The 23,132-nt window shown below is 38.6% G+C and overlaps 1 long non-coding RNA gene across 1 annotated transcript in view; it reads left to right on the forward strand.

The window, feature by feature from the left end:
• Positions 1-20,411, forward strand: part of LOC124963327 (uncharacterized) — a 47,304-nt gene extending 26,893 nt beyond the window's left edge. Inside the window, exons 2-3 of the long non-coding RNA XR_007104708.1 lie at positions 17,713-17,861; positions 20,264-20,411. This is a non-coding gene — a long non-coding RNA (uncharacterized LOC124963327). The remainder of the gene's footprint in view (positions 1-17,712; positions 17,862-20,263) is intronic.
• Positions 20,412-23,132: the final 2,721 nt, after the last annotated feature.

Consider the following 23,132-nt stretch of genomic DNA (forward strand, 5'->3'; position numbering starts at 1 on the left):
TCCCATCTGCCACCAAGAAGACTTGTGAAGTCACTGACAGAGTCAAAGCAGTCAGTCATTTTAGCAGCCCCCGTAAAGTCTGCAAGAAGCTGAGGCTGGCAATGTCTATGTTCTGTGCAAATCCAGATCAGAACAGTTACCTTCCCCTCTGCTCTCCTCCTAGGGGATAAACAATTACTGAATGCTCAGAAAAGTCCCATCTTTTTTTCCCCCTTGGGTACCGAGGATTGAACTCAGGGGTACTCAACCACTGAGTCACATCCCCAGAACTATTTTGTATTTTATTTAGAGACAGGGTCAAACTGAGTTGTTTAGTGCCTCACTTTTGCTGAGGCTGGCTTTGAACTTGCGATCCTCCTGCCTCAGCCTCCTGAGCTGCTGGGATTATAGGCGTGCACCACCATGCCCAGCAAAAGGTCCTATCTTTATTTTCCTCTGGCAATGCCAACCCCACAAAATAAATCAAAATCGAAATAATAGCAAAATAAAAAATGGCTTATGTTTTCAAGAGATTATTGCAAGGTTGCCATGAACTTTAAAGCTGCCCATCTTATCTAAGCCAAAGTTGTCAATCATTAAGGTACAGTGAGATAGAGAAACCTCTCCTAAACACAGATTCAATCCTATATCTGCTAGGGTCCCTCAGATTTGGTAATTGCCAAGTACCCAATTTTATTTGACATATTCCATTTGTATGCATAATCCTTGAAGTCCAGACTTCTAAATAACCACACTCTCCTCTGGGGATTATGGAATTACTTAATTCTTATTCTCAAAACCTGATGCTCTTACACCCCACACTCTAATGAATATCATGACCTGGAAAAAACAGGAATGGGGAAGATACAGAGTTCAGCCAACCTGTTTGGCCAAGAAGAAATCTAGCTTCAAGTTCCTTTACCCATAAAATATGGCTGATTTTCATTTTCCATTCAACTCGTACTTAGGGACTGGGGTATAGCTTCATATGGAAGCATTTGCCTACGATGTGCAACACCCTGGGTTCCATTCCTAGTCCCCTAAAAAAAAAGAAAGAAAGGGAAAAGAGAGCCAAGGGAAGGGAAGGGAAGGGAAGGAAAAAGAAAAGTACTTAAGGCCAGTGAGGCACTGGGCTCTTTACTGGGAATGCAACCATGAAAAAACTATCCCTACCCTCAGTCTAATGGAAAAGTTGATGGTTAAACTAGTCATTTAAATATCTCCATTGTAATTATAACTAATTATAACTGGTATGAGCAGAGGCTGGGAAGACCTCATCTAGACTGTACATAAGGCAGACAGTTGAAGAATGAGCAAAAATTGGGGGGAGAGGAAGACTCTGATCAACTCCAGGAATAGATGAGGTCACCCTATGACTCCATCTGATAGGCTTGTCACCAGGCATGGACACATCAGGAGGAGCTTTCTGGAAAAACTCAAATACTCTAGAAAGGACCAGTCTCTGCTTTTTAGTTCTATTATAGACACCTTAATTTCTGGGAGATACCCTTCGGCCTATACAATACTCCAAAGATTGCTTGAAGCTGTCCTAGATTTCCAGTTTTCATTTTATGGTGGCCAATCTTGGAGTTATCTTCCCTTACTATAATGTTTCACTGTCTACAGGCACACTTACTGTATTTCCAAAGTCAAGTAAGGATTAGTGACCAGAGAGCAGTAGAGTTTCTATTCTGTGATTTTTCTGAGGTAAAAAGAAATGAAAACAAGTAGTTGCAAATATACTCCTGAAGGACCTAGAGTAACATAGTAAAGTTCAATAAGCAACCTTCCTGAACTACAATAAATTACTAGGACTTGAACTTCAGTAGGTTTTCAATTCTGGCTGTTTCTCCTCCAGATCATCATGTTCATTTATCAAGGTTCTGTTAAAGGTCACTTGGTTCCAATAACCCAGATAGTCTCTAACTAGCTTAGGACAGTGGTTCTCAAACTGTGGTTCCTGGACCACAGCCTCAGGCAACTTCTTAAAAATACCAATTTTGGGGCCCCATCAAAGATTGACTAGTTGGGAAGTTCTAGATGTGGGTCCCGACAATCTGCATTTTAACAAACCCTCTGGATAACTTGGCTTTTTGCTCGGCTTTGAGAACCAGTAGTCCGTAGGACTTTTTCACTCATATCCTTGAATCCCTCTTTCCCCACATGATTCCCTGCAGAAGTTTGTAATGAAAGATGACATTCCTCTGTCCTTTTATCCCAGCCACCCTATCCCAATCCTCAGGGCTTTTAAAACTTGTTGCAATCTTATACTGAGAACTCCAAATATATTGCCAGGAGAAGCCTAGAATTATGGGTTCCTGTCCTTTATTTTTGATAAAAGACACCTCAGAGAAAAATCACATAGAGCATATTTGCAAAAATCAAATCTTGAGAGACCCTGTTCTTTACTGCCTTGTATTTCCTAATCACATTCCATTTTCAAACACAGATTACCCAGTACCAACTGATTTCCCAGCTACCACTGGAGTTAACCCAATTTCCTAATCTGTCAAATCTAACCACAGAAAATAAAAACAACACTATAGAGAGACCATATTAGCTCTAGGGGAACATCATGATCTTTCAGGGATAATCTTTCAGGTCATGGTCCTTCTCCAGTAAGGAGGCCCTTAGGATTCCCAAGACCACTTTGATAGTCTACTTACATAACCTTGCTACTCTACTTAAATAACTGTACAAGAGGCATAAAAACCTTTATATCTGGAAAACATTTGAGATAATGTATTTGATCATGAATAAGAACTTGAGAGACAATAAACTGGAAATCATTATTTGGAGTACTTTACTGTACTCCAAGTTTTCACTATCTATAAAATATAAAACTTTAATTCTCAAGTCTATTTGGAATGCAGCTAGATAAAGGCAAGAAAGAAAGTAATGAAAGGACTCTCAAGTCTCCAGGACTGTGATCTCTACCTCTCAGCTTTACCTCTATTCTACCTCCAAATCCCCCTTTCTGATATTTCCCATCCTTTATATTCAAAAAAGTCCATTATAAGCTGGAAGTTCCATTGGACAAAATGGTGAATTCATTAAGTAATGTTATAGTCCTACATTCATCCTATATGTGGAGAGGTTCTAGAGGATTCATTTGAATTTCCTAATGAGAGATTCCCAAAAGTCAGCCTGCAAAATCATCAATAAGTTAGAAAAACAGTTATATTTTTGAGGTTGTGTGATTGGTCACTACATTCTTCTTGGTGTCATGAGCCTCCCATATCTACTAATTCTAAATACCATTTCAGTGAGCTAGAATTCTAGTGTGGTAAGAATGACATGATAAACAAGGAAACTTTTGGAAGTGATGGATATGTTTGTTACCTTGATTTAGGTGATAATAACCCAACTGTATACGTAGGTCCAAACTCACCAAATTGTATACATTCATTCTGTGCCATTTTTTATATACTGATTATCCTTCAATCAAAGTGAAGGAAAAGAGACACTGTAAACTTATCTTGAAAATAAAATGCAGCTTATTCTAATCAGTGAATCTGAAATTAAGCAATTCATCAGAATCGTCTCATTCAAATTCATCTTGGGATTTTTAACATTTTTAAAATTATGACAAAACAGGAATGAGTGGCCTAAGGAAAACTGTTTTTTCTAAAAAAAAATACTTATCCACACTAGTTTGCCATGAAATAAATGATAATGCTAACTAAGTCTTATTTGGTTATATTTACAATATCTCTCTTAGTAAATTGGGAAATATTTTCATTAATATGACTTTGGATTGCTTTATTATATGACATTATAAAGAGTTTATTAACCACAAATTCCATATGAAGGAATAAAAGAGAACAAGTTGCTACATTTGTAAATAAATTGTACTTCATATAATCATTACACAGTTTTTGATGTCGCGGATACTGCATCAGGAACTGACTGGATAAGAATGGTCACCATCAGTTCCTAATGCATTACCTTCAGCATCTAAACAAGCACCAGTAAGCCTCAGGTTAGATTTGGCTGTGGCATGTTTATAGTCATTGGATAAAATAGGAACTCCTAATCCAACCCTGAAGAAAAATACTTCTACAAGGGAAGTGATCCCAGGAGGTTAAACCCCTATAATCAGCCCACCACTCACGGATTCATCACTAAGACTGGCGGAGTTAATCTAGTTCCATGTTGATTCCTATAATAAACTGTGCCTTGCTTGCTAAATATATTACTGAATAAAACAACCTAGAAGTTGCTGGTCATTTTTATATCATAGGAGAAAAATGATAGATTTTTTTCTTTGATTTTTTTTTTTTTTTTTTTTTTTACTTCAAGATTTACAGGGTTTACATAGATACTGTTATTTGAATAGGGAATATTTCTTGCTAGTATCACCAAAATAAATAGTATAAGATAAAATGTTTCAAAGAAATTACTATAAAAAGAACATGCTAGTTAAATTTGACTTTCAACTAGTCTAAATTCATTTGTATTTTCAGCATTTTCTAGTTGGAGGATCAAGGTGGTTTGACCAACTCATTTTACTATACTTACTAACTCATTTATCAAGGTTTATTGAACACTTTTTATATTCCAGGTACTATTCTAGGCACTTATGATGCAGCAATGAGCAGAAGAAAGTCACTACCCTCATGGAGCTTACATTCTAGTGAAGTTAGCTGACGAATTTTTCATAAAAACTTAATTTATAATATTCTCTATGGAATCAATAGTTTTCAGAGGTTCAATAATCTTGAAATAAATATGCTTTAACATAGAGTAAACATAACTGTACACAAGTAATCATACAGCTTTGTGGACACTTACCATATAACTATATACTATATGTATTCTCATAGACATGGCTGAGCATGTTGCCTGAAGAGGAAAAAATACTGCCATGCAGGATCTCTGAATAGTCTTTCCTTCAGGAAACCTGAGACATAAATTTAATATTTATTAAACTTAAATTTGACCCAAATGTAAACCATATGGCCAAGTTCTAGTGGAGTATTGTATTAAAACAAAAATATATAGTCCAATGACCACAGTAATTTAAAAAGTAATCCCCACTTTTATTTAGATCTGACAAAGAACATTAAATGGAAACCAATTCATAATCTTTAGCAATACTTCTAGAAATCTCCTCTCTTGTTCTTAATTCTCCCACAGTTGCTCCTGAGCCTCTCAATCACTATTTCCAAACTCTTGCCAATTGTAAAAGCCCCAGCCCATTTGGCTTATTTATATATTTTCCTCTTCCTTTCCTCCCACCTTTCCAGTTCTCTCCACCCCTTTCCCTTCTACAGAATCAGATCCAAAGGTCACTGTGGTTCACTAGTCAGAGATGGGGCTTATGAAGGTCAGATGATCAAGAGAGTTTTGGCTCAGATCCATCTCACAGCAGAACCAGGGTGTCCCCCAAACCAATCTGTGGTTATTTCTCCTATTTCAGAATGGATAATTAGAATAGACAAACTCAGTGGTATGCAGAATTCCCACCTTGGTTCCCTGAGTATGGCATAAGGGGTATTACAGTGGGAAAGGTCAAAGTAGAAGCCACCACAACTGCCTTTACCCAGAAAAGTTGTAAACCAAAAGCAAGCTCTGGAGGGACTTCATAGATTAATGGCAACACAAAAGTCCAGAAAGATGCAAAGGTGGTGATTCCCACCACATCCCCATACTACTCTTATTTAACCTATATAGAAGACAGTTGAATCTTGGAGAATTACAGTGTAATATCATATACTTGACCGGGTAATGACTTTAATTGAAGTTACTATACCAGATGTGCTTTCATTGCTTGAGCAAATTAACACATTCCCTAATACCTGGTATGCAGCTACTAATCCATCAAACACTTTTTTCCCAATACCTGTTAGTAAAGACCACCACATACAGCTGCTGCTTTTAGCAGGCAAAGTGAGCAATCTAACTTCACTGTCTTGTCTCAACTTTTCAACCCTGTTACAATTTAGTTCAAAGAATCTTGATCACCTGTCCCTCCCACAGGATATGGCATTCCACCAGGCAAAAATATGCCCAAAAAGATGTGACATTCAATCATGATATAATGCTGATTGACCTAGTGAGCAATAAGTAGCAACTACTGTAGATTCATTAGTAAGGTATTTGCAGGTCAGAAAGTGGAAAAATAAGTCAAAAAAAATTCAGGGGCTTCTACCTCAGTGAGATTTCTAGGATTGCTGTTGTGGGGCATATTGAGATATCCCTTTTGAAGTAAAGCATCTGGTCCCTCTTACAACCAAACAAGAGGTACACTGCCTAGGAACCTCTTTGGATTTTGGAGGCAACATATTCCTCATTTGGGTATGTTATACCAGCCCTTACTGGCATGTTCTGGAAGGAGTGTGGTGAGAGGAAATCTTTCCAGTAGACAGAATTTGGGGCAGTGCACCTGCTGGGCACTTTGCTTGGAAGTAAAAATGACCAGATATGTGATTATTATATTCCAATTAATAGGTATGATTTATGATTTGACTGCATGTTCAGGGGCTTGGAAGGAAAAAGATTAGAAAACTGATGACAAGGAAATTTGGGGAATAAGTATATGGATAAGATTTTTTGAATGAAAAAGAAGTGAAGATATTTGCATGCATGTGAATGCACACTAAAAGATGACAGAAAGGAGAATTTTAATAAACAAATGAATTATATGGACTGTTTTATGGATATCCATTCAGTCTCTTTCCCCAACTACCCCCATCATTGTCCAATGGGTTCATGAATAAAGTGACCATGGTGGTAAAAGTAGAGATTATACCTTGGACCAGCAACATGGATTTCCATTTACTAAAGTCAACCTAACTATAACCACTGCTGAGTGCCCACTGTACCAGCAGCAGAGACCAACACTGAGTTCCCAAAGTGATAACATTCCCAGAGTAATCAGTCAGCTACCTAATAACTGGTTGATTATATACTAACACTTCTATCATGGAAAAGGCAGTATTTTGATCCTACTGCATAGACACTCTGGATACAAATTTGCTTTCCCTGTATGCATTGCTTCTGCCAAAATTACCAGTCATGGACTTATAGGATGCTTTATCCACAATCATGGTATCCCACACAGTATTATTTTTTATTAAGGAACTTAATTTACAGTGAACAAAGTGTTTCAATGGGTTCATGCTTGTTGAATTTTCTGGTCCTATCATGTTCCCCACCAGCCTGAAAAAGCTGGCTTGAAACATCAGTGGAATTGTTGAAGATAGTCACAGTGCCAGCCTTGTAGGACCAGGACAAGATTCAATAGAAAGCTATCTGTGATCCAAATGAACAACAAATGTGTCACCAGAAAAGTGGCTTGACCTCTGCTTTTTCATCTCAAAAATGGAAATAATAACCTCATGGGAAGGTTATGAAACTTACAGAAGAATATACATTTAAGTGTATAAAATAATGTCTGCTATAAAAAAATTCAAATGTTATCTATTAGTATAATTCTTTGTCCTCTTACTATTGTTTTGTGTGTGTGTGTGTGTGTGTGTGTGTTCCTCAAATTTATGTTCTCTCCAGACATCCAGAGTAATTTTTAAAAGGGGGAAGAATTATATTTCCTGCTAAAAATCTTCAACTTCCCAATAAATTTGCAAGAAATATAAGCTGTTTTTTACGGCCTATATAACCATGCATGTTTTAACTAATGTCCACCCTTGCCAATTTTATACCATACTATTTCCTCCCCACCATATTAGTCAAGGGTTCAGAAGGAACCTGATAATCCACCCCAAAGAGTAATTGAAGAGACTTTACAGAGGTGAAGACAGGGTTAAGGAGTCCAGGAACTTTGAAGGACCCAAGGACTTTGAATTGTTGGAATAGTAGAAAGATATTGCCACCCTCATCTTGGAGTAGAGGGAGTCACCAGAATTGAAGTCATGAGGAGGATGTGCGAGAAAGGCTACACTCATACATTGCTGGTGGGACTACAAATTGGTGCAACCACTCTGGAAAGCAGTAGGGGGATTCCTCAGAAAACTTGGAATAGAACCGCCATTTGACCCAGTTTGGTAGAATCCAAAGGAGTTAAAATCAGCTTACTACAGTGATGCAGCTACATCAATGTTTATAGCAACTCAATTCACAATAACTAAGTTATGGAGCCAGCCTAGGTACGCTTCAACAGATGAATGGATAAAGAAAATGTGGTATACATGCACAATGGAATATTACTGAGCTATAAAGAAAAATGAAGTTATGGCATTTGCTGGTAGGTGGATGCTAAGTGAAATAAGCCAATCCCAAAAAAAAAAACAAAGGCCAAATGTTCTCTCTGATATGTGGATACTAACACAGTATAAGGGGAAGAGGGAAGGCAGAATAGAAGTTCATTGGATTAGACAAAGGGAAATGAATAGAAGAAAGAGGGGATGGGAAAGGAAAGACAGAGGAATGAATCTGACATAAATTTTCTATGTACATATATGAATATACCACAGTGACTCTCACCATCGTGTACATCCACACAAACTTAATTTAAAAAAAAATAACTATGGGTAAATGGCAGAAAGATCAATAAAGGGGAGGGAGCACTAAGTGGGGGGAGGGTAGGGGAAGGAGAGGTACCTGGGCTGAATTAGAACAAGATATATTCCCTGCTTTTATAATTATGTCGAAATGGATTCTACTGCCATATAAAAAGAACCAATAGAGGCTGGGGTTGTGACTCAGTGGTAGAGCACTTGCCCAGCACATGTGAGGCCCTGGGTTTGATCCTCAGCACCACATAGAAATAAATAAATTAAAGTATAAAAATGGACTAATAAAAAAAAAAAGAATTAGAGCCATGAAGCAAGTTGCAGGAAATGTACAATACCCTTGGGCAGAGGGAAGAAACCACTATCTATCAAATCATAGCCTGCAGGGTTAGAAGGACAGGAATAAATGCTCTGACCTCCTTTCTCCTTCTGCCCTCTGAACTCCAGCCAGTGCCTCCCATTGGACAAACTCACCTAGAAGCCAAAAGGTACAAGTGCCCTGGTAATGCAGTTTGAAAGGTGAGCTTACTCATGCAGAGAACTGGGTAGCATGAGGGCAAACAGAAAATGCCTGGTATAGTTTATCACTTTGTCCCTCAACATGCTCTTCTGTGCTATATCTGGATGAAAACTCATGAACCCCACACAGTGAAAACATCCCTGTGTTGTGATCCTGGGTGTAATGTCAACGTGGTCACACACTCTTTGAAACTAAAATGTAACATTACTCATCACCAGGGCCCTTCAAATAAGGTAGCAGAAAAAGGGAAGGAAAGGATCCAATCCACATCCAAATGGAATTCTCTTAAATGGGGCGCCTGACTCCTTGGGGCTCCTCCTACCCTAGCCATCAGGTTACTTCCTTCTCTGTAATGGCCAAGATGACTGACCCCAATTAACAAGAAAAAAATGGGTTGTTGTGACAGTAAGGACAAGGAAGACTATCTGGAACCTAAGAGGTTTGCAAGGACACAGCTCTGTTCCCCTATGACCAGAAATGCTCATCAGTAAGAAATAATGGTAATCCAGTAAAGACAAGACCAATACTGACTTGTATCCTATAGCACAGAGGTATGATTCACCCCGACCAGGTAAAAATTTCTGACCAGCCACAGTTCTAGCAGAAAGCAAGGGAACATAGAATACGGCATGATTATCATGATTATATGGCTAAGAATCAGGGACTGCAGCAGCCCGAATTTTATGTAATTATGACTTAAATAGAAGCAGTCTTCTCTTAAACACTAGAACCTCCAAACTGACCTTATCCAAAGCCTTAAGGAGAGAAGACAATTTCTTATGTGTACTATTAGATAAAACAGTGAGAGAGGCAATTCCCATTTCCATTCTTCAAAATGGGAAAGTGCTAGAAATGCCTACTGAATAAGCAGCTTCCTCTATAAGGTGCTTCCCTCAATCTTTACAGGGCTGGTTTCTTATTTCTGACTCAGTTCAAAAGCCACCTCTTAAGCTGTTTTCAGGACCATCTATTCTCTTAAGAAATGAGTGTTCTCTTCCCCTCTAATCACTATCTTATTTCATGTTTTCTTTCTTTCCCAGCATTTCACATGCTCTGAAATTGTTTCTACTTCTTTGTTTATCTCCCTGCCGTCCAAAAATTCCTGACTTTGTCTTATTTGTTCAGTACCTAGAACAGTGCCTGGCACCTAGAAGATGTCCTGAATAACATGTAGACAGATGGTCTCCAAGAATGTAAGAAAGAGGAAACCATGTGCCAAAATTCAAGAGAGAACCAGAAAATTCCTGCACCAAGGGCAGTCCTTTGGCTACAAAGAAAAATTAGAAAGCATAGTTCTAGAATTGATGATCATGCTAAAGTGTTCTATTATTATTTGTACTCCATCTTAAAGTAATCAAGATGGCATAGGGATTCAGATGGGAAATCTTTAAACCCACTACTTTGATTTAATTATGGACACAAAGTGAATATATGGACTTTGGAGAGAAAAAAACCCTAGAAGCAGGTTTACTTGCTCTGCTATAACCCCCTCTTTACAAGACATAAAATGAAGTTTGGAATGTATAGTTTGAGAACTGTGTTTAAAGGACTGAAATTCTTGAAGTCTGAGGAGGACTGTCTTATCTTATTCCTCTGTATCATGCCACCCCCCTCACAAAGCAGTAAGGATACCAGGTGACAGGGTTCTAGGAACCTTGTGCAATGCTTTAGCATCCACATAACAGAAATGAAGTTGAACCACACCCAATAAATAACTGCCACTATGGAAAATGCACCCTCAGAGGTGCCATTCCATGTAAGTGACAAGCCACAATGTTGTAACTTGTCCCATTTTTCCAAACAATCCCTAACCCAACTATGCTTACTTAGATCAGAAGCACAGAGTGGGCATGTCTGCACCCCCTTACCAACCCAATGAACTTGGGAATAGGGACCATAGCCCACGTCACAGCAATCACAGATAACAAACCACCCACATGAGCACCCTAGTTTATAAATAATAGATCCTCTGAGAATCCACATGACTTCCCAAGCATTGGATGGTACATCTGAAATGCTGAGAGAGCTCAAAAACACACGCAGCCAAGCAAGTCCCTGCTGAATACACATCTAAGGAGGTTTGCATGTATTGTTTATTCCAGCAACTTTATGGAATAAATTACGTACAACAAATTAGTTTCAGATGTAGGATGTGAATAGCTGATGTGCAGTATAAAGGAAGGTGAACTCCCACTTATGACCCAACCATTTCCCCTCTTGGGCATCTCAGACTCAGAATCCAGATGTAATTCATTTTTGAAATGCAGTGGAGATCAGAAAGTTAATAAGTGGTGAGGATTAGAGATTTCATAAAGCAATTTATGAGTATTGTTAACTCATTATATTGTCCTATGATTTTTGGTTGTTGTATGTGTAGCCAAGGGTAAAACTGAACTCATCCTTCTTCCATCCCTTCATCATACCCAGGAATCAAAACCAAATTCCTTCCTGACATTTCCTACCTCCACAGATAGCCCTAATAGATTCAACCCAATGCACATTCAAAACTCCACAGCCTACTACACAGGAACAATCATTTATATTTCTGAAAGAGACATAATGTCTTATCTATTCCCAACCCTCCCCAAAACCAATCTGACAATTATTTTTTTAAATTAACACAGTAAAATTGACAACTTCTGTTGTACAGTTCTATGAACTTTGCTAAATGTGAGTCACAGAAGGAACCAACACTGTAATTAGTTACAGAAAAATGTTATCACCCCAAAATTATCTGGTGCTGCTACTTTCTAGTCCCCCACTTACCTTAGAGCACTGGAAGAGTACCAGTCTGTTCTGTACTTTGGTCTCATATTTTCAAGAATGTCACATAACTGTCACGTAACATTTCACTCAGCACAATGCCACTGAGGTTCAACCAAGTAGCTGCACATGACCATAGTTTGTTCCTGCACCATCTTGGGTAGTAGTCCATTGTACAGAAGTGCCAGTTTGTTTATCCACTCACCCACTGAGGGACACTTGAGTTATTTCCTTATTTTTGTTAATCATGGGTAAAACTATAACATTCATGTACCAATTCTGTTGTGAATGCCAGTTGTCATTTCTCTTGGGTAAACACCTAGGACTGGGGGTGCTGAATCACATGGTACATATATGTTTAACTTTGTAAGAAACTGCCAGAGTTGCTGACATAATGTCTTTTTCATAAAGTAAAATAATAAAAACTATTAAAAGTGCCCCCAGCGAACTTGTTTACTTGTTTAAATGATTCCAGTGTTTAGACACCATGATAAACTATTGCTCCTAATATAATCAGAGGCATTTTATTTCACTTTCTTTCTACTTTGAAAGCTTCAATTAACTCTTTCATATTTTAACACAATTTTTAAAACAAAATTAGATGCTTGACAATTATAAAAACATAAGTCCTTGAGGAATCTACTCATAATTGAGGAAATTTTAGTGAGAGGGAGAACCAGGAGAAATTTTTCACCACAGCCAATTTAAGCAATTTAACCCAGTGTCACATGCATCAAGTCCAATTTTCAATTCATAAAAAAAGTCTCCCTGTCCTTCCCTCCAAAAACATCCACCCCAGGCTAATTACAGAAGAAAATAGAACCTGAGCACCAGCCAGAAAAGATTCACAGTTGCCACTCTTCAGTTGCTACTTTAATGGGAAACACATGTGCAAGATACCACCCAGAAGATCACTGACCAGGATGCTCCGGGAAAAAGGAATGCCACCAGAAATGAGCCACCCAAGGTGGCTTACTCTCCCAACCAGGATGAACCCAGGAATATGTTTGATGCCATTTTCATTTTTATATAAATATGGGTGGATCCAAAGATGAGTTGAAGAAAAGGAAATTCATCTTTAACAATGAAGTTGAAAGGCAGTAACTAGAAGTAACCTGCACTATGGCATTTGCAGGCAAGTGGATACAATTGGAGAATATCATGCTAAGTGAGATAAGCCAATCTTAAAAAACCAAAGGACGAATCATCTCGCTGATAAGCGGATGATGACACATAATGGGGGGTGGGAGGGGTTAGTGTTAGGGTTAGAGTTAGGTTTAGGGTTAGGGTTAGGGAGGGGGGCAAAAATGGAGGAAGGAAGGACTGTATAGAGGGAAAAGAGGGGTGGGAGGGGTGGGGGGAAGGGAAAAAATAACAGAATGAATCAAACAACATTACCCTATATAAATTTATGATTACACAAATGGTATGCCTTTACGCCATGTACAAACAGAAAAACAACATGTTTCCCATTTGTTTACAATAAAAAAAAAAAGAAATAACCTGCACTACTTATCTCATCCTCATGCCCCTTAATTCATTGACCCTCAGACTTAGAGAGTTCTTAGTGAAGTTAACATGAGAAATCCTGTAAAGGAATTGGAAGAAAAGACAGAGTGTTCTTCTTAGATTATAACACTAACACTCATTATTAGCTACCTCCACTACTGTCCTGGGTGCTGTACATAGAGCATCTCATTATATCCCTAATTTACAAGGTAGGGATTACCTCCACTGTATTAGTCAGCTAGGGCTACCATAACAAAACACCAAGAACTGAGTGGCTTAAAAAACAAATTTATTTCTCACCTTTGGAAGCTGAAAAGTCTAAGGTGCCAGTCAATTCAGTTCCTGGTGAGGGCCCTTTTCCCAGCTTGCAAATGGTTGAGTTTCATTGTGTCTTTGCGTGGTTAGGAGAGAGGGAGAAGGGGAGAGGGGGAAAGAAAGCTTGCAGATGACTTTTTTATAAGGGCACTAATTTCATCTTAGGAGCCCTATCCCTCATCTAGCAGTAATTACTTCCCAAAAGTCCCATCTCCAAAATACCATCAGTTGGGGATTGGGACTTACACATAGGAATGGGGAGACCACAATTCAGTCCCTAACATTCACTATACAAATAGATGATATTTTGAGAATTTAAGGACTTTGTAACCAGTTTAACTTGAATGGAAGGTTCTCTGACTCCAGGGTATAATATCTACTATTCATTCACTGCCACTAAGAACCAGATGCCTCTACACAATATCTCCAATCTTCACAGAAACACATCCAAGTCTTTTCCCATTTGTCTTCCCATTGACAGATATGGAAACCTGACCCTAAATAGTTAAGTAGCTGTTCATAATCCCCGATCTGAACCTAACTTACCAGTTCATAATTTATCCTAGTTATAAGTGAGGTAGGTCCCCAAACCAGCATCATTACCACCATTACCTGAGAATATTATAGTTCAAATTCCTGGACTTAACAGTAGATAAACTGAATCAGAAACTCTATGATGGTGTCCATGATCTGTGTTTTAAAACCATGCCTCCTAGTTGATTCTGATCCACACTCAAGTGTGAAAATTATTCATCTGTTCCATACATGTATTGAAATAACTAATGTGTTCAAATCTCAATAATAAGTGATGTATCCAGGACTCAAGCACAGGTCTATGTGGTACTGAAACTTGTGACCTTTCTATTCTATACTCTCCCATTCCAACATTACCAAGGGAAGATCTGGGGGATGGAACATGTTTTAAATGATGCATGATTGCAAGGTACAATCCTGAATTCTGCTTTACCACTATAACACTCCTCAGCTCTCCCCCCTATAATAATGTGATACAGAAAAAATGCAAAAACACAGTCCCTGAGAATTAATAATGGTGAGCAAAAAAACACCGTCTGATATGAACTAGAAAACCAAACTTTGTGAAACATTTATTTGGGCCTGAGAATACTGCATCCCACTTATTGAAAATGAGAAGCAATTTAGTATTTAGAAATAATAAATATGAAACAGTTATTTCCTTAAAAATGAATTTTAGCCCTCTATCATGTTTTTAAAAATCATGTTTAATTCATCTAATTGATCCCTGCTCTGTCTACATATAGTTGCTGTATAATTGTACTATTCCCCTATAAGGAACAAGACTGTATTATATAAATGTATTAAGTCTATACGATTTACATAAAGAGGTGAAAGTAGGCCTCTGTAAAAGATTAGTTCCAATGCAAATATGGTCACCTGTTCTTGTGATTAGTCTCACCTCTAAAACGTTATTGAAGTATTAATATGTACCAATCACTGCACATGTGATAAAACTCATTCCATCATCACACTAATGTGAGATAGGTTTTAGGATTATTCCCTTTGCACAGATGAGCAAATTGAGAATCAGAGAGATTAAGTAACATGCCAGAGCTCCTTCACCCTGGAAGCATGGGGCTCTAGATTAAGCCTATTAAAGAGCACTTGCTGCATATTCATTCAGATGCTGACCCTTGGCTCTGGAAAGATGGGCCCCAGCTTTGCTCTACATCCGGATTACTTCCAGAGATCCATCTGTGAGCAGACCTGGCCCAAGCCACAGGGAGCATGGCCCTCCCAGCTTTGGCACTCCATCTGGAGAGAGTGAAAGGGAACAGCAAGAGGTGACTCAGCAGCCCTGACACTCCCTCAATCCAGTGGGAGACAGAGCAAGATGATAAAGGGACAGAAGGGGAACTGTAATTCTCCTTTGCCTGTTTGTTTTCCACAGGCTCCTTAAAAACAGACCTATTAATTATTCAGTTCATCATTTCCTTCATTTCACTGATTCCTAACACATTTGAGTCAATAAGGCAAGCATAAGCAAGTTGTATGTTCAAACTGCTCAAATGGAAGAGGAATTAAAGTCCTTTAAAAACATTTCACCAGCCAGCAGAGAGATGTTCATATTTTTCCTCCTTCATAGCTAGAGATGGATATGACTTAAGCCTTAATTGGGAAAGACTTTGTGTGATTTATCACAGCAAATATTCTTTTCAGTAAATTTTCCATATTCTTTCATTCCACCTACCAAAAGCAAAAGCTGTTTTCAGCAGAGCCAAATGAGACGAAAGGGCTTCCCAAAGAGAACAGTCGCCTGTGCTTTGATTCTGTCCTCATTGGGAAGTTCATCTACGACCCAGATGGGTTTGTGCATCTGAGAGGAAGTTTGCTTAGTGGCTTTTGCCTGCTCTCTTTTATCTCTACAGACACATTTCCCACTGTGTTCTTTTCTCCCTTCCTTCTTCCTTCCCCTCACTCACCTCCCATCCACTCTGATTGTTTCCACTGATACCAAAAGGAACCTAGTTAGGAAGGGAGGTAAGGGTTTCACCACACTTCGGGAGCTGGGAGAGCGGTCATTAAAGGTTATAATACCTGACCTGGCAAACCTACCATTGCAAGTCAAACTGCAAAACTGTTGGAGCCTCTTCTTGTGAGTCTTTCATGTATTCCTTTGTAAGCATCTGAGCTCATTGTCATGCTAGGAGCTTCAGGTTGGGAAAAGACCCAGTTTGTGACTCCAAGGGGCTAGGGTGTGCCTGGAAAGGACAGTGGGTTCAAGAGTAGCACAGTTCTCCTGGGTTAATCCAAAGCCAAGTAGATTAATTTAGAATGCAATTTCCCACAAATTTCCCTACAATAGAGATACTATCAGTCACCAAATTCACAACAAATCTCCTGAGTCAAGGATGGTAAGCTTTCTAGTAAAAAGATGCATTTGGACTCAGATCCACTTAAATTTAAATCCTAACTGTACCATGGACAAGTTACTGAATCTCATTCAATTTCATTTCCCTGTACTGTAAAATGTGCACAAAATCTACCTGGACAATCTGCATAAGGATTAAATGAGGAAATGGCACCTGGCATAACCCCTGGCAAATAGGAATCATTCAATATAGGTTAAGTTTCCTTTTTCCTTCCTTCTCTCTTTCCATACCTCATGGGGAAAGGAATGTGGTCCCTTAGTGAAAGAACACAAAAGAAACTCCAATAATATTAAACACTTCAATAGCACCTGCTACATTCCATACCTTATTCTAAGCTCTTTATATATTTTAAGTCATTTGATTATTCCCCAAAACCCTATAAGTACATCATCATCTCCAGTTTGTAGATGAGAGGCCAAGTTCCTTGCCAAGGTCACACAGCTAATAAATGATGGAGCTGTGATTTGACTCCAGGTGAGTTAGGTCTTAACCATCAGCTTCCAGGATGAAGATAGGGAGAGAGATTGTTATCTGCAGCTGGAATCCAAGTATAGAGACTGGCAGTCCTCAGATAATAGGCTCCATTTGGTTTGCATGCTATTTTAAAAAAATCAAGAAAGAGTTCACATTTAAATCCTTTATATCTGACTATCCTCAGAAAAAACTGGAAGATTGGCATTATGTAGTCTACATACTGACGGGCCTACCAGCTGTTAACGGGTAGCTACCATCTAAACTGAGGTCTCCTGTGCTCATATTTGGTATTTGGTAAATCCTTCCCTACTTCTAGCCTGCATTGTACATTTAAGTTTGTGTTCCAGAACTAGGTGATGCTACAAACAAGATCTTAACCATAAAGACAAGAACCGTGTTCAATAATGTACACTCAATGGTTGAAATATTTGAATGACATGAAAGAACAAATTAATATAGGAAAGAGATCTGCCTGAAAAGCAATCAATGACCAGGTTCAAAGCACAACCCCAAAAGAAAATGCCTGGATAAGATTTTAAACCAGATGTGTGGGAATTGTAAACCCCTTCTACCTTTCCACATGTGCACACCTAAAAAAAAAAAAAAACTAAAAACGCAAGTTTACTTACAGGCTATGGGATAAAGACCAATTTGTCTTCAACTGTAAAAGCACCCTTCTTTAATGGCATAGCTCAAAGAGGGAGTTTGAATTTCCTTGTGCTGCCTAATCCAAACAATCACATCTAAACAATTTGTTTTGTTCTTTCAGCTTTTTAGACCTTGCTGATTGGCATGATCTTGAAGATCAGCCAGTATGGAGCAAAATTCTCCTTGAAATCTGGAAAATGTGGCAAGAAAAAGGCATGGAGCCTTCTCTGACTAAGCCTATGAGAGAAAAGGAATAACCCTGACTTACAAGTAAGGAAACAGACTAAAGAACCTACCCAAGACAATACAGCCAGCAGATGAGGGGCCCAGAATATTCTGAGCCCAGATCTGTGTTCTCCGAAGACTTCACACTTTCTCCTTCAAATCCTAGCTATCTGAAAATCTGTTTAAAGAAACAATCTATGGCATCGCCATATGCATCAAAGTGATATCACACACCTTATATTTGTAAGTTTTCCTAACAGACACATCTTTGGTCAGGAGGGACCTCTAACATCACTCATTAATGATCCTGCCATTGTGATATGTGAGTTTTTGTTTGTTTTACCTTCTCAGTTTTGTTAAACTGAGACCAGAAAAGGACACTTTTTATCAGTTTTTATTTTATTATCATTTTATCACGAACCTGCAGTAATGTTGATTATGTTTACAAATCTCTAAGTGAAATTTTAAAACCATTTTCCTCCTCTAATCTCTCCCATCCTGCCTTCTTAGAAGTACACAAAGCATTTCAACCACTCCCAAATTCCCTTTTGGAATACCCTTAATGATTCTGAAATATTTTGTTATTCCCCAAACACCGCCCTAAAGACAAATCATTGGACTCCAGGCTCTTCACATTGCCAAGTTGAATAGAGTTCAAATGTTCTATCTAACCAAACTCTGACTTACAACAAAGTCACATATAGTAGATGATGTGCAAGATATTCCGAAAATACCAAGGCAACATGAGGGGAAAAACTGTGTCAACAAGAGATCTCCCCAAATTTTTCTGTAATCTGGAATAATCATTTTTTCTCAAGCTCCTGTAAGCTGCTCATAGCATGGATGTGCATGTCCATATAACTAATAAGTCAATTTTCATTTTAATAGCATACAACTTAAGTTTTCAAACATCCAAAACAATTAATGTTGCCAAATTTAAGAGTGTTTCTCTACTTTAGACAGCGGAGTATGCACAAGGAACTGAGGAGAAAACAAACCAAGGAAAATAATTTTAAACTGATAAGAGCATTTTTTAACAGTTTTATAGATCATTTAAGACACAATCTTGCTTTCTGAATTAGACATTCTATGCCACAGAATGAATCTGCACAGAGAACACAGAAAAGGCATTTTCCAAAAACAGAAAGGAGCTGGTAGAATTTCCTTAAAAAGTGATTCATTGAAGAGCAGTTTACAAAATGACCAAAGTTGGCCAGGGGCATCTTCTACTAGAAGCTTCACCAAAGAGTACACTTTCCCCCAACTAAGGTTTGACTCCAGATCAACTCTTGAGAGTTTTGCTAAACTTCAATATGATCCCACCTCCGATTATTAGGCACATTTAAAATTAAGATAAGTTCCCTTCAACATTTTAAGAAGCATGTGAACATATAAGCAAACTGTGTAAGGCCACAATTTAAAAAATTGAATTTAAAATTTTTCAAACTATAAATGCCTTGAAGACAAGAATTCTTCTCCCACCTAATGTCATATTAGAATAATGCATAACAGAGCAAATACTTAACAGTACTTGCCTGAATAAACTGAGAAACCCCTCATAAGATCAAGAGAGCAGTTCTACAGATTTCCCTGTAGCTCTGCAATTTTCAAAGGGTTCATAACATGATATATCCCCAGGGGTTCTTTCATTCACTAATTATAAAACCACACAGCCAGAAAGGAAAGAAATCCCAAAAGCCAAAAAGCAGTTTGTCCTGTCCATCACCTCACATTTATAGAGTTTCAGAACTAAAAAGGGTACTAGAAGTTGTCTTTGAACTATCTCATTTTACATATGAGGAAACTAAAGTCTAAACACTCAGGTTAAGGGACAGCTTTTATCATCTTGAGAGGTGTCAAAGCCCTTCCTGTTGTTATTTCCAATATCTCTTCTCCAGTTAACCTCCACTGCTCCCCGCAAATAACTACTTATAGACTTGAGGATTTCATCTTTAAATCCTACTCCACTCCATCCCAGAAACCTCACATGACTCCCTTTGGGGTATGGTCAAAGAAGTCACAATTTTAATATAATCTACTAATAGCCAGGGATTTTGTTCAGCTGAGAAGTATGTATTTACTGATCTGCAGGGTCTTGCTTTCGGGGGGAAGGTCTTTGCAGCCCATATGAAAATTCAAAATGCTTTATTACTCTTAGATTATTTCATGAATAATTCCAGGGGAAAAACATATCATTGTTTCCTGTAAATATTGAGAAGGAGGCAACACCTTGTACTTGGCCACAAGGGGGCAGCTACACCTTTTTCTCCTAGATGTTTGCAGTTCTAAACCACCAGGAGCAACTGGGCATTCTGGGTCTCAGCTTGCCACAGAATCTCCAAAACCACCTTTCAGCTGAGTTCTCAGTATGACACAAAACATTCTCTCACGGTGTTTCTCGGGATTTGTTTTGTTTTTAAACAAATTATTTTTCAACTCCTTTCCAGATCGAGAGAGCCCTCTGTTTTAGAACTCTGTGCCAAGATGACCATCTCTACAAAGATCTTTGGAGACCAATAAATTGTTAGGCTAATTTGGAAACCCACAGAAAATGTTTTAATTATGTTTGACCCCAGATAAAAATAAAAACAGTAATGATCATCTGATTCTGCCATGCTTAATAAAGCTTGTTCTAAGTTCTTCACAGGATTTGCCAAATATTTGCCTCATCTCATAGCCTCCATTCGTCATTCCCATTTTTGTGATATCCTGAAATCTTTCAAGTCAAAATTTATTGGGGAATTTTATCACTGAGCTAAACAGTGGGAGGTCTGATTACTAAGAGGCAGATTCCACATCCTTATAGTTCTACAAAAACATAAATTCAAATTCATTTCATCTTTTAGGTGCAGGAAGAGTTGGAAGTTAGTTTGAAAAGCAAATGCTGGTTTCATGTGTATGTGTGTGCATGTGGGCAGGTGTAGACTCACTAATAATCATGGATAAGTAGATTGGATATTTACTAAATTTTTTGTAGTTTTTGGAGATGCACATAAAAATGTATGTCCTTCAAGATTTTTGTGGGACTTTCCCCTGACCATCCTATTTAAAACTGTAACCACTCTCCAACGTGCATATGTGGCCCCATTCTCTGCTGTGTCCTTCTCTATAGCACTCAGCATCATCTGATATACTTTATATTTTACCTGGTTTTGTTAGCCTCCTTCACAAACACCCCCTCCCCAAGTAGGACAAAAATCCTATAATAAAATCAGAATTTTGTCTCCTTTGTTTAATGCTGTATCCTTAAAAGTGTGGAGTAGTACCTGACACATTGTAGGAGCTCAGTAATCCAACAACATGGTGAAATCACAAAAATTGGAGCTATTTTCACTAGAAACTGGTATTTTTAAATATCTGATATTGGTGACTTACTTTAGTATATTTAAGAACAAGACATCTTTTTTTTATTAAGAAATATCTTGGGTTGGGGAGATAGCTCAGTCGGTAGAATGCTTGCCTTGCAAGCACAAGGCCCTAGGTTCGAATCCCCTAGCACCACAAAAAAAAAAAAAAATCTTGACAACAGGTCTACTCTTTTAGAATTGAAGTATGTTTTATAAAACAAGTATCTTAATATTATTGCTGAGAATATCCTGAGACCCAGCTGGGTCCCGTTTCCCTGAAATCAATCAAACCAGGACTATGTGATCAGCAAAGGTGGTCTTTCAAGAGTTGTCACACCAACACACAAGCAAAGCAGTGGAAAAGAGAAAGAGCAGTGCACTCGCAATACAAAAACCTGCGGTTTTAGTTCTGCTTCCATCCCTAGCATGCCAGACTAAACCATCCCTTTAGGAGTTGATGGGTTTTGCTGTTGTTGTTGTTTGTTTTTTAGTTTTGTTTGTTTGTTTGGTACTGGGGATTGAACCCAGGGGTGCTTTACCACTGAGCTACAACCCCATCCCTTTTTATGGCTTAAGATAAGTTGCTGAGGCTGGCCTTGAACTTTCCATCCTCCTTCCTCAGCTTCCCGAGTCACCAGGATTACAGGGGTGCACCCCGACACCCAGCTAACCCATCCATTTAAATTGTGACTATTTTAATGTCCTCATCCAAAACGTGGGTATAAAACCACCCCTGCCAATGTCAAAGAATTTTAAAGTCTCCTGTGAAGTGTAAAAGTATTTTAGACTTGTATTAAAATATTTTCCAAGGTCAAGGTATTGTTAAAAGTCAGCATTTCCAGTTCTTTGCTATAGAGCACCTATGCTTGGTATGGCCAGTCAATTATTTTAGTGGTGTAATGGACAGTCTTAGGCTGAATACAGTTCCATCAGTCAAGAGATTTTGTCAGGCCTTTCTTGATATCCCACCCTAGACTTTCTTCTTGCTATAGTTGGGTTTATTTGATGTTGACAGTTCTGCCCCTTCCTATCTCTAGGATAAATCCTGACTGGAAACAAGATAATCAGCTCAAGAGTCCCCCTTCTCTTAGAAGTGTTTTCACATAGCTGTTCAATAAATATTTGCTGAACGAATGAATGATGAAAGGGCTATATGCCGACATTCCCCTAGGCGTAGAGCTCTACCAGGCCTTGCCCGTATGTCCTTCACACAAACTTCCCTAATGCTTCCGTGTTCTGCTACCTTCATGACTTCTCATTTATTCCATTAGGCTCTGCAAAGCCAACTGCTTGCCCATCCTGTGCTTGGTTGCCACGCCCAGCAGATACCACATTCTGCTTGCCATCCTGCACTCCCTTGGGGCAGCTTCAGGGATTCTATATCCTCAGGGCCTGCCTCACTTTGTTCCTGTTCCAGCACATGGCATTTCCAGGCCACAAGACCCTCACTGTGGTTAACTAAAAGCATGCAGTTTAGTCATGCCTACCACGGGCAGAGCTCTGGGAGCATACAAAACAGTGTAAGTAATCTCCAACTTCAAAAAATGTTGTGTTTCAAGAGTTTGTTTATAAATAGTTTCTCTAGCACTTGGGAATGCATTTCTCTATACAAACAACCCATCTATTTAAATAGTAATTGCTTCAAAAATACTCACTGAGCATCTCCCTACTTTGCACTATTCTTGGCACTATGGAAACAAAGAGAAATGAGACTCAGTCTCTTTCCTCCAGAAGTTCACAGGAGAACTAAGGAGACAGTAGTAGAAGTTAATAATACATATTCAGTGGAGCGTGTGTAAAAATCAGCTGTCCATAGTACAACAAGAGCAAGAAAGAAGAGGTGATCCCTCTGCCTGGGTGGATCAGGAAGGTTCCACAAAGAGACATTCCTGCTGAGGCCCAAAGAATGAGGAAGCATGCACCGGGCAGATGAGTGGAGAAGGGTGTTCCTGGTATGTGGCTGTCAGGT

Source organism: Sciurus carolinensis, chromosome 13 (assembly GCF_902686445.1).
Source record: "Sciurus carolinensis chromosome 13, mSciCar1.2, whole genome shotgun sequence".
In the NCBI taxonomy this organism is placed as follows: Eukaryota; Metazoa; Chordata; class Mammalia; order Rodentia; family Sciuridae; genus Sciurus; species Sciurus carolinensis.